This window comes from Barbatula barbatula, assembly GCF_947034865.1.
Source record: "Barbatula barbatula genome assembly, chromosome: 1".
NCBI classification, from domain to species: Eukaryota; Metazoa; Chordata; class Actinopteri; order Cypriniformes; family Nemacheilidae; genus Barbatula; species Barbatula barbatula.
In genome coordinates, this window is record NC_136766.1 from 26,601,444 (window position 1) to 26,614,273 (window position 12,830).

The 12,830-nt window shown below is 38.0% G+C and overlaps 1 protein-coding gene across 4 annotated transcripts in view; it reads right to left on the reverse strand.

Moving 5' to 3' along the window:
* The window catches only part of LOC306896111 (insulin receptor substrate 1-B), a 36,724-nt gene that overhangs the window by 20,558 nt on the left and 3,336 nt on the right, over positions 1-12,830 (reverse strand). The window lies entirely within an intron of this gene.

Here is a 12,830-nt window from a genome sequence, read left to right on the forward strand (position 1 = left end):
CTATAGTCATGTCTGAGTTAGCAGAACAGTGAAAACGCCTGTTAAAGAAAGTGCGAAAAAGAGGACAAAGGTCTCTTGATAAAGCAGTCAATAAACCATTGCTTATCTCCAAACTTGCTACCATTAGTCAACATTATTAGTCAACTAAATGATTACAAATAATACCTGCATTGGTTGGTTAAAACCTGATGGTCATGTTGGACTGTGGTGCTTTATGTGGGTTCCCAGTACAGAGAAGCACCACAATTTGGGTGAAAAGACCAAAATAAAAAAGGATAAACTATGTTAATAGCCTATAACTCCTGAACAAGTAGTTATTCATGTATAAGAGCTCCAACAAACTTAGCCAAAAACACAAATTTACCTTCCCAGACGCATTTTTTAAGCCTGCAAATTGTTTAACACCCCCCCCCCCCCCCCCACACACACACGTTTCCTCTGGTCTTCCAAAGCCACTCTTACAGGGCTTGTGTTTAAAATATGTGCACCTGCCTTAACAGCCTAGCATACTTCATAATGTCTGAGGCCCCAAGACAGGATCCTTTATTACAATGTACAGCCATAAAGATTAAAAAAAGTGTCAGACAAGAAACGCTCTTTTTTTACGAAGATAAACAGTCATTGGATAAAACTGTAAGGGAATAATGCTAAGGGCAATTAGCTCTCTGAGGATGAAATAGCTTAATATTGATTCATTTGGTTTTGCTAAAGTATCTTCCTACTGACAAAGTATACAATCTCAAACTCCCGGTCATATGTAAGAGGGCTTAAAAATTCCTTTTTAAATCTAAGTTTCCAAAAGCTAACGCAAATCACCAAATAAAACAGTTACACAGTGCAAATCAGTTGACAAGGATTTCACAGTTAGTAAAGAGCTCTCTTTTCTCACTCTCTCATGGTAAAAGTCCTGGCAAATTTCCCCAGAATCTCCTACAACAAACCGCTCGAGCACGAGATGTTCGTAATCCTGTAGGAACTCATTCTTTAAATCTGTTTTACATTCGAGGGCTTGTCTTAATCTGCTTCAGCTTGTCCCAAAAGACTTGCTTATGGAAATCATTACTCTCTCAGGTTTGCACCGAAGATCATCAGGAAAGAAGAGGCAAACTCCAATACCAGACAAATAAAACATCTTCAATCAGCTTAAACGTGCTTCTGTTTATCAGATCTAGCTTGTATATCAGCCTAGCCAAGCTGGTGTTTCACTGGTTCAGTAAGTTCTCAGTCATACAACTTATTAATATACATTATATTATCTATTTAGTAGTCCTGTAGTGTTTGTGAAACCGGGGTATGCCATTACAATGTTTGAGGTTTATGTCTGTGTAGTCAAACACTGCCAAGGTATTTTTGAGTACGGTTTGGAAACATCTTGCTCTAGTACACCAAAGCATTAAAAGTCATTATACCCAGCCTCTTACTGTGAATCGAAGAATCACAAAGCTTCCAACACAATTGAAGCAATTACAACCATATGTTCAAAAAGCACACCGTGGCGTGCAGAAGAGAGGACACCCTCCTCTGTTGTCTAACCAACACATTTGTTACCGTTTCCAGAATTTTCCTGTTGTGGTTCTTTCTCCTGTTATCCTTTTGCTAAAAGACAAGACGTTTCTTTCTAACGTGGTTTGTCACACTGTGTATATGTGATTTCATGTGATGTACGCTGCTGTGAAACTGGTAGCCTGCATAAGACGAGTCACAGACATATGACTATTTAATGACTATCCATGCATTCTCCTGAAAGCTGCTTTCAGACACAGAAAGGTCCAGTTTACATTTAATTTAAAGAGGAAGAAGATGGAAGAGAAATGGGTACTAACATACAGTTTTCTAGGCAACACATTAAACAGGAGGTCAAATTTGTCCAAATGGATAGTTCAACCAAAAATTTATTTCTGTCCCCATTTACTCCGCCTCTTGTCATTTCGAACCTCAATGACTTTCACTCTTTCGCAAAACACAAAAGAAGATATTTTGAAGAAAATTGGTGGCCCAACTGGCCCCCATACACTTCTATTCTGTGGACACAAACCAATGCAAGTGAATGGGTCCAGTTAACAACATTCTTCAAAATATCTTCTTTTGTGTTCTGCGGAATAAAGTCATACAGGTTTGAAATGACAAGAGGGTGTAAATGATGATAGAATTTTCATTTTTGAGTGAACTTTCACTAAACTTTGAGTAGTGCTGACTCACCAGTTCAATGTGATTAACTAATATTTGTACATCAGTCGCTACACCTCGTCCAATGTGTCCTGTGTAATTAAATTAAATACTTCAGCTATTAAGTTAACCTTTTAAGATTTCAAACAATGTGACTCAAAGGCCGTTCCACTCTGTTCCATTTAATTAAGCTCCAATCAGCTGTGTTTAAATGTTCAAACACACCTAATGCCATCATTCTAAGAAATCCGTTTGCTCAGTGTGAGGAGGACATGACCCTTCTAGCATAGTCGTGTAGATAACCCAATGACTCGTGAAAATATGTACATTTCCACCTCCCATAAGTAACAATAAAAGTAATGCTTGCTTGCCTTAGCAAACACCTCTGATGAAAAGTTGAGTGAAACGTGAGAGAAATACCAAAGTGAGATCCTTTATGGTGTACACCATTTAACAGCTGTCCCTAATGTTTCGAAAGACAACAGGCTTAGGATTTATATTTTTGTAGTTCATTTATCTGTCCAAAGTCCACGCACTTTTAATTGTAGAACATAAAATCTGTACGTCCGGATCGCTCACTTTTATATACCATAAATAAATCACATCCGGCGATCAACAAATAAAGCAGCTGAGTATTCGGTGCCAGAAAAGGTGGGAATGCACATGTCACTTTTAGCAGCAACTGGCTGCTGATCTCATAAGAAGAGAATTTCACAGTACTTCTACAATTACGAGGGCTTTAGTGAACACTAGCATGACACCTCCAAAAATCAGAGCAGCAGACTTTTGCATAAATCAGCACTTTACTAAAGCTTTTACGAATCTCGTGTGTCTCATTTATTCTAGGTTAAAATACTTCCTTGTGATTCCAACTTGACATGCAGAGGCAAATGTTAGCAAGTCTTTCATATGTTCATTTCTCTGAAACACCGCTATCAAAATATTGACCTGTTTGCTTAAATGGTCTGACAGAACAGTCAACGTCTGTCTCAACCAATAGTATGGGGGTATTTTCTTCAGAACGATAAAGGACAGGGAGAGTTTTTATAATACGTGCAAGTCTATAGTCCCACAATTACACAATGGTAATAATAGTAGTAATTTTTATTCTAACAATTGTCAAAGGACATTAATGAAGCCATGAAGCTTTTGTCACATGTAAGATGAATTGTCACATGCATTAAACAAACACACACACACACACACACAGAGAGGCAAGGCAAATGTTATTTTTTCATTTTTAATCTAATCACGCTGCCCTTGCTTGCCTACCGAGTCTGCATGACTAATCTACTTTAGCTGGAGATCAGATTAAATATGAGATTAGCCCTTGGCCGGCTCTGTTTCCCCTGCCATGGTTGTATTTCACACACACATATGCACCCATTCACAGTACACTGCCCTTTCAAACACTAACACAAAACTTGTTTGTTTTTATAGATTATGGAGACTTTATAGATATAATAACTTTTATACTTTACCAACTGTATATTCTGTCCCCTAATCATCACCCTTCACCCTAAATGTAATACTCAACATTCTATTAAATTAGCATCATTTAGTTAAAATTGCATGTATAGAAACCTGTTCAAATACACATCATCATTAGTGTGCTTGTTAATAAACACTGTAAATCCATTTTAGCTGTCTACATATTGAAACTGTTTATGGCGAGCAGGGCGGGACGAGAGCCGTGAGGGAAAGCAGCGATACCTGGCACGTGAATGATAACATGTGTCAGCTGTGCGTGCACCGGTCTCGCATCTCCCACGGAGGAGCTTCGGGACATGAAAGGACGAGCGACAGTAGTGTATGACGAGACAGGACCAGCCCTGGACTTTTTGTTTTGTTTGTGTGGCCGGCAGTCGACTGTGAGAGAGCTGCCGGCATTTTAAGTTTGTTTTACTTTTTGTTTTTGTTATATTAAATGTTTATGTTACATTCGCCGGTTCCCGCCTCCTTCATTCCCTTTATGAAATTTACACCATCCTTAATCTGATTTAAAGGTATACTCCACCCAATATTGAGAATTCTGTCATCGTTTACTCACCCTCAGATTGTTTCAAATCTGTATAAAGTTCTGATAAACACAGAGAATGATATTTCGGAAAAATGTTAATAATTTTTATTTTTGGGACATCATTATGGGATCAGTTACCCGCCACAAGTATTGTGGTAATGGTTTGAAAAATAATGAGCGTAAATAAAAAAATTGAAAACACGTGTAAAATAATAGCGCAAAAAACTAAAAAACAAATGCAAACAACAAACAACGCGGTCACGGATCGAAAAGTAATAAGCGTGAATCCAAAATGTTAACACGTTTACAATAGTTCTGCATAAAACTTGAAACATGAATTCAACATTTTCCAAATCACAAACAAAATCAGGTTTCGCTCATATTTATTTTTTTGTCCGTGCTTACGGTCTTTTCCCCTTTGCTCTCGTTTCCACTTTCTGCGCTTGGTTTTCTAAATGCTGCAGTTCAAGTTTCATGGTAATTAGGGCGGGCTTCGGCGCCACCATTGGTCCACTAGTTCTAGATTGACAGCTCCTCCTCTAGCCAATCAGTCAACGAGGGTGTTGACGTCACCCCAAACGCGACTCACGGCATACCTCTGAAGATGGATTATATCCGTCAGCTGCAAATCGCGGACAACCACAGGTAATTAAACATCATTATATCATTACTGAGTGTCAGATACACTTCTTATATCTGTAATGAGTTCGCTCTGCCAGGCTTGTTGACCGATTCGACCATAAGTCCGTTAAATTGACATGTGCCCAGCTGGGTTTAGTCAGCGGTGCTATCGTTTAGTTATTCTATTGAGTTATTTAAGATTATTGGCTGTATATTTAGAAAAAGACTGAATTGGTGTAAATGCGTGATGTTGCTAGCTCATGAGAATGATAATACCATGCATATCTTAACTAATTTAGATTTGCACGTCATGTAACATTAGCATCTTTTCTAACGGGTGAAGTTTACATTAGTTGACTACTGTTGAGATATTCTGGCTGGTAACCATCTATCATTAATAAACATTATCCAGGTTAACTGTCCTTTAAATACTAAATAAATGTTATTGCAATGCTTTCATAAATAGACCCATTTTATTTTACGTTGCAACCTTGTGCTAAAATTGTTTACAAAGCAGTTATTCCCTATGCAACATTCTGAGTTGCATCAGTGCTTGGCCTGTATGGATTGCTGGACACGATTATGGAAAGAATCTCTGCAAGAAACAACACAGTAAGTTACATTTCTTTACCAGCAATGTTTTTTTAACAGCAGTTTATAATTCTATCGACTTGCATGTTTTCCAGAAAGATGTTGACAACTTCCTCAGCCACATTTCTCCTGAAATCAGTGCAAGAGAGAGTTCCACAACTTTGGTAAAGAGGAAGATCATGAGCTACTTTTAATTATATTAACATCAAGAAACGTAGAGCTGGGCTTTGCATTGTATACTATTTTTAAAATTCGCTAACTCAAACGCTATTTTAGCATTTATTGAGTGCAGTGGATCTGTGAATTTCATCTAAAGCGAATCTATAAATTTCAGTAAAAACAAGCTGCTAACTAAACTTGAACTCCGATCAATGTTGTTATGTCATGACCAAGAGTTTCAGAAAGCTAACCGATAAAGTTGAAAGCTTTTTACAAGCATTTATTGGACAAATGTGAAATTTAGAACCACCAAAAGACAATTATCTTGCCGATTTAATACTTGTCTTTCATTTATTAATGTTTCTATATTGTATTATATGCTAAATGTTTGCTAAATTATATACAGTTTGCTTTTTTTTAAGTAGTAGACTTGGTTGTCTCACCTCACTCTCTTAAAGACTGTTATATTTGCATTATATTATTTTTTCCATTTTATTTAGCATTTGAGTTACTTTTGATTTAATATAGATATCATTGCTGTCATGTGGAAATTTCCTAAAATTGTATTTTCCATTTATTATTGGTCACTCTTTGTTAACCAATACTGTAAGTCTTTTGCATTATTTTAATAAAGCCTTCTGAAAGTGACTGCTTTTATTTTATTTTCAGGCAAAAGGTGTTAATTTATACATCACTTCCTAATATATTATGGAGAAATGGAGTATACAAAAATTTGTGTATACAGTTTTTATTTTCTTTGTGCTAAGCATAATCACATTTATAATGGTGTTAAATGACAGAAATTATAACAATTATAGTCTGGGGCTTTAAGATTCAAGTATCAACAGGATGTGTCACAAAATTGAACACTAAATAAATATCTGAGATTTGCTTATTAGTTCTGAACTGAGCTGACGGCATACACTCATCCACATGAGGGACTGTTACTCCAGTGTTTTGCTCCCCAATGAGTCCTCAAGCGCTGTCTTGCTCCTAAAGGTCCTAGGATAAAAGAAATAAATGTTTTAAATGTTGTAACTGTTTCCTAGGTACACACATGTGTAATATCATGCTGTTTTATGTAATTCCTTGCATCCGAGAAAAATTACTGAAACAAATCTGTTCCCTGGTAACAATACGTTCAATTAGCACTTATTAATGAATTAATGCACTACTGTGAGAAAAGACATTTACATTTAGAAGACGCTTTTATCCAGCGGTTCAGGGAGCATACAGGAGCAATAATAAAATAGGTGCTAATACAAAGACGCTGCATGATGTGCTCGTCTAAATTAAGATATACATGGTATTATCATTCTCATGAGTTACGGCATCACACATTTACAACAATACAGTCATTGTTTCTAAATACACAACAATCTTAAATAATTTAATAAGAGTAACTGTAAACTATAGTACCGCTGACTAAACCCAGCTAACTGGACACAACAAGCCTGGCAGAGCGAACTCATTACAGATATAAGAAGTGTATCTGACACTCAGTAATGATATAATGATGTTTAATTACCTGTGGTTGTCCGCGATTTGCAGCTGACGGATATAATCCATCTTCAGAGGTATGCCGTGAGTCGCGTTTGGGGTGACGTCAACACCCTCGTTGACTGATTGGCTAGAGGAGGAGCTGTCAATCTAGAACTAGTGGACCAATGGTGGCGCCGAAGCCCGCCCTAATTACCATGAAACTTGAACGAGAGCAAAGGGGAAAAGACCGTAAGCACGGACAAAAAAATAAATATGAGCGAAACCTGATTTTGTTTGTGATTTGGAAAATGTTGAATTCATGTTTCAAGTTTTATGCAGAACTATTGTAAACGTGTTAACATTTTGGATTCACGCTTATTACTTTTCGATCCGTGACCGCGTTGTTTGTTGTTTGCATTTGTTTTTTAGTTTTTTGCGCTATTATTTTACACGTGTTTTCAATTTTTTTATTTACGCTCATTATTTTTCAAACCATGACCACAATACTTGTGGCGGGTAACTGATCCCATACATCATAAGCTACCATAGTAGGAACCAAATTAGATATTTTGAAGAATTTAGGAAAACAAACACTGTGGCACTTTTGACTACCCTTTATTTCTTCCTACTATGGTAGTCAATGATGTTCCGGAACGGAAACTAAAATTCTTACAAATGTTTCATGTTTATCAGAACAAATTCATTTATACTGGTATAAAATTACATGAGGGTGAGTCAATAATGACAGCATAATCATTTGTGGCTGAACTATCCCTTTAAATAGGCTGGCACATTCATAAATTTATTAATTGTTCAGCTGACACATAGGCTAAGAAAGTAGGTCACAAATAGAAATGCAGTGTGGTTTACCATGGTCACTGCAGCAGTGACGCATCATAAAACACATCAGCAACTCAAGAAAATTACCATAAGCTGGGCTTTTTACCACAACCAGGTCTAGTACTAGTTCCAGGTCTAGACCTCATTTGAGATGCTAAGCTCTATGAGATTTCTGACATCATGCTCACTTTCTGCATTTTTGAGGAGGAGGAGAGAGAAGCAGCGCTGGCATTATGTGAGTTACCTTACACCAGCAGAGGGGTTGAGTGAGGAGGGGGAGCGGGGTTTAGAGGGGAACAGGCACAGTTACATAAGCGTTGTTTTGAAAGCCTAGATGCTGCGCAACCGCAGCTGTCTGCATACATAAATGAATAGATAGGTATGTTGGCTCAAAATGTTTTCTACAAAAAAAATTATCTTGACATTTAATTCCTTAAACTGACGCTTGTATTTTAATTTATACATACAAAATATAGTTAAAAGTATAGTAAAACAATTGACTGACATTACTTAGAATTATGTGATATTGAGCAAAAGCTTTATTTTATGTTTTTGTTTCCATCTGTTTGTAAAAACAGATCGGAGAAAGTAAATAGGTCAAATAACAGCACATAAAACAGATCAAAGCTAAATATAGACACCCGTTGTATGAAACATTTTGATCCTGAGCTGGCTAGAGCTATAACATTGAGATTTGTATCCATGTGAGCAAAGCGTTTTAAAATAAAAGCCAACTGCTCTATGTAAGACCAAAGTCCAGTCCTGATCTTTCCTTCACCTGGTGCTATTAAAGATAAGCAAAACAAGAAGGAAAGGAAAGAAACAGCTGTGAATGTGCGCATGAGAGCCTTTCGCAGCCAAGTGTCCCTGCATGTCTCAAGTCTCCATCTGCAACCTATTTCTTTCGTAAACAGGGACAAAAACTGAAAAATGGAGTGTCCCCTACACACAAACATTGAATTTTTGTAATAAAGTTTCTTTCGAACATGTGTTTTCTGTCACAACAGCACACACTCACAAAAACACACAAATGCCAGGATTGCCACGTTAACCCAGATGAACCCTTTGCTGGTCAGCATTATCATGACGTTTCCAGATCAACTTGTGGTTTTCAGCTTCAGTGCCGCATGGAAATTTATTTGTGGCTCTTACTTTGCCAAACCAGAGCTGGAGTGATGAAAGATGTAACAAGCAAGAGGAATAGTACTGCTGTCCACACCAGCACCAGAGACTGAGCACTCACATCATTTTCTCCCAAGCACGAATGTCGAGGTAGTTGCTTTTGTGCCAGCACGCAATTGTACATATTATAGCGCCACTCTGCTGTTTTGTACATTGTGAATTGTGTCTAATTTAGAGTTAAACACCCTAAAAGCGAATGTTTTTTACTCAAAATTGGCCATGAAAAACAATGAGAGCAAATTTCCACAAAAAGTACCCCTTTGTTGGTTAAGCCGTGAGCACTCCAGTCATTTCCAAGAAATGTTCTTAGTGTAAGTAAGTGGTGCCTCGGCGACTGAGTGACTTCTTCCACACAGCACAATTGCCTTTTAATTTTGTTTTTTCTTTATTATTATGATTATCATATTTTCAAGTAATCAATTTCTGGACAATTAAATTCAACAACCTCTCTTTGCCTCGCATTCTTCAGAGATCAACCGTGACAACACAAAACAATAGAAGTTAATTTCATGACGTTGCTAATTAAATCAGGAAACCAGAAAATGAAGTCAGCTTTGGCTCATATTGCATGCGTATGTCTGTGTGCATGATGTGAGATATCAAGCCTGCTGAACAACTTTTTAATCCCAGCATTAATTTGCTTTTATACTTGTTAAGCTTGTATCGCAGACTGAGTGTGTGATCCATGTTTCCCATGGATCAGTAAGATCGACAGCCTCTATTTGCTTAACCCTGAATGTGGTCTCCTTATTTAGGTTACTATATCAATTTAAATAACTGTTTATACAATTATATTTATAATAACATGACTATCATTTTACGGTCAAGACCCATTACAGGAGAAAAGCTCGATTCACACAGAGAAGCCTGACGGATATTTTTGTCACTGGATGGGGATACAAACAGTCTTACATTTCACGATCTGTTTCTGCTTAAATTGTCTTTAAGAACATAGTGATATTGTAGCAAGGTGTACATAAGGGTTAAACCGGAGTAAGCAGCCGTAAAGCAGATTCAAATCCTCTGTTATCCACTTAATTTCATCAGATTTAGCAGTTAAAATAGAACAAGCTCTCACTGTCATTAGTGAGGTGATGGCATGTGTGCGTCTGTGTGCCCAAGATCTCGCACGGACAATAATTACCAGCACATTAAGCAGATGAGTGAGGATTGGGGAAGAGCCAGACCAGCATCTCAGCCATAGTCTCTTCTGCTTCTTTAGCCTTTATGCTTCATGCATGACGTGAATAACTGAAGAGTTTGCTTCCATATAACTACGGCCACGTTTACACTTTTGCGTTTTTGAAATGTTTCATGTACACACGACAACGTTATCGTAACAAACCACGTTTACACAGATCCGCAAAAATGACTAAAACATGCCACGCCAGAAGTTGGTGACATCCCTTTGTAATGAAAAAAGTCCCTGATGATTGATTGACGGTTTATTGGAAAGGCGGACTTCCGTCGCTAAAGAGACCATACAATACAGAGCGCTGCATTTCTCCTCATTTTGTTTAAGGGAAGCGTGCGCTCATACAAACAAACAAGATGGCGAAAAGTTTGGACATTCGAAAGTTTTCCTTCCATCTTCTCGTCCTCCCGGGTCTGATTCCAAAGTGCAGTTTAAAAACCCTTCGTCGCCGTGAATGAGTGTTAAGATTTTGCTGTAGGTAAATAATTAGTGTCCTGGTGGTTCTAGCACTAAGACCCGTTTCAATAAGGATGTTCAAGCAACACTGAGTTAAAATTTGAACTCTGAGTTGATTTACTCAGATAATCGCTACTCTGAGTTTTCTGTTTCAGAACAGCTGGTTTCAATGAGTTCAATCCACTCTGAGTAAGTTCACTCTAGGTTACACGTGTTCATCGCGGCTTTAAAAAGCCATCATCAATTGAGCGAAGATAACACGATTTACCATGGTAACGCCACGTGACAAAAAGCGCTCCGTTTATTTCTCACCAGTCGAATTGGAGGCACTATATATATATATATATATATATGTATATATGTATATATAAACATATATACCTACGATTTTTGTCATGTAGGTGCAATCCTTCTGCAATAAAAAGAACATGGCAGCAGCTGAAAAGGAAATATAAAAACATCATTCAGTCCGGTGAGTTTAAATGCTCTTACTAGTAGGATGCCTGACTGGGAAATGTTTGATATATTTAATAAACTGGCCTTGAAAGTTATGAGGACATGAGAACCGAGCACTGTGGCTGTAGAAGACAAAAAACTGGTCAAGCTTGCCCCTGCTCCAGCTATGTGTGACGGAGGCCAGCTAGTGAAGAGCTGTGCAGTGTGTAAGCCTCACTCCCCGACCAACAGAGACGCTCTACTGACAGACGCTATAGGGACTGCGGTCTTTAGGCTCGTCGTTAGAGCGCCCGTCTCTCATTCTGACCGACATCTGTTCGAAGCCCGCGAAGAACGGGGCAAGTGGGACCTTTTAAATGTGCACCCAATCACAATGGGAAATCCTGAAGGGTATTTTAATTATTAGACGTGGCAGCAAGACCACATTTATTTGATCAGCCTAATTCAGAAAGACATTCACCATTCCCCTGCAATCCTATGAAACTCCTCTTTGATGGCTCTCACAGGAAACTTAACACAAATGTATAAAAAGTGCTTGAGAGCGATGCACACTTATCTTACTGATCTGCATACAGTTGCCTTGGTAACGTGTTCTGCATCCCCGGTGTTATAAAGAAAGCTTCCGTTAGCAAAGAAACGTAAAGCCATACAAAGAATCTGCTCAGATGTAAGAGCGCGGCCCCGACGAGTGATGTTTGTGATGTAAGGATGAAGCAGATTGTGGATATATTTAATGGACTGTAAAGAAAAACGGTATCGCTCAAATAAAAAATCCTCCGGATATGATAAAACATCCAAACGGGGCTTCACCATATATTCTCTCCCGACGAAAATGTAACTCTCTCTGAATGAATGCAGCTTCCTCATCTACGAGTTCCTGAATATTCTTGTGTACTGCGGCGTTTACACGGAAATGAGAACCCTGTGGTTTTCAAAAACTTGCACTTTGAAACCCATTTTCAAAAGTTTGCGTTATCAGTCCCCTAAAACGCAGTTTTCGTGTAAACGGACCGCCAAATCACATAAATTGTTTTGCGCTTTCACTTGAAAACGGTCTCGTGTAAACGGCCCCTTAGGTAATACATTTTTATAAAAATAATGTTTTTATTATGTTATCATGTTTTTATTGTGTTTTATTGCGATAGTCAGTTAATATGGCTTAAATCAAAACAAACCAATTGCAGTTTGATTGATATTAATTGGAATGCACAGTAAAAAACATGATGTTTTAAAAATTATATGTAAATAATAAAATACTTCTCATTCGGGGTGTAACGATACTTCGTAGTACGATTGGGTGGGCGATAGGGATATTTTACGATATGATGTTTAATTCCATTCGTTGAGCGGTCAAGACGCTACCTACTCTTATCTCACATATGCAGTAGAGAGAAGTCTCTGGGACAAGGGGAAGCACAAGAAACAATAGCTGTGTCTCGTTTCAGAAGACTGTGTCCTACGGTGGTCTCATTTGAAGCCTGCTACATCATCGAGGCTGTCTCTCTTCAAAGCAGGTAGGACATTCTGTATGCACCCTTCTAATGAAACCTACTTTCACGAGAATTCGGAGGACACATGAGGTGTATCCTTAGTTGCCAGAGATAACCCACAATTCTTTGCGTCGGCCAACGTCTGTTAGGTGCCAATGTAAGAAAAAGTGTT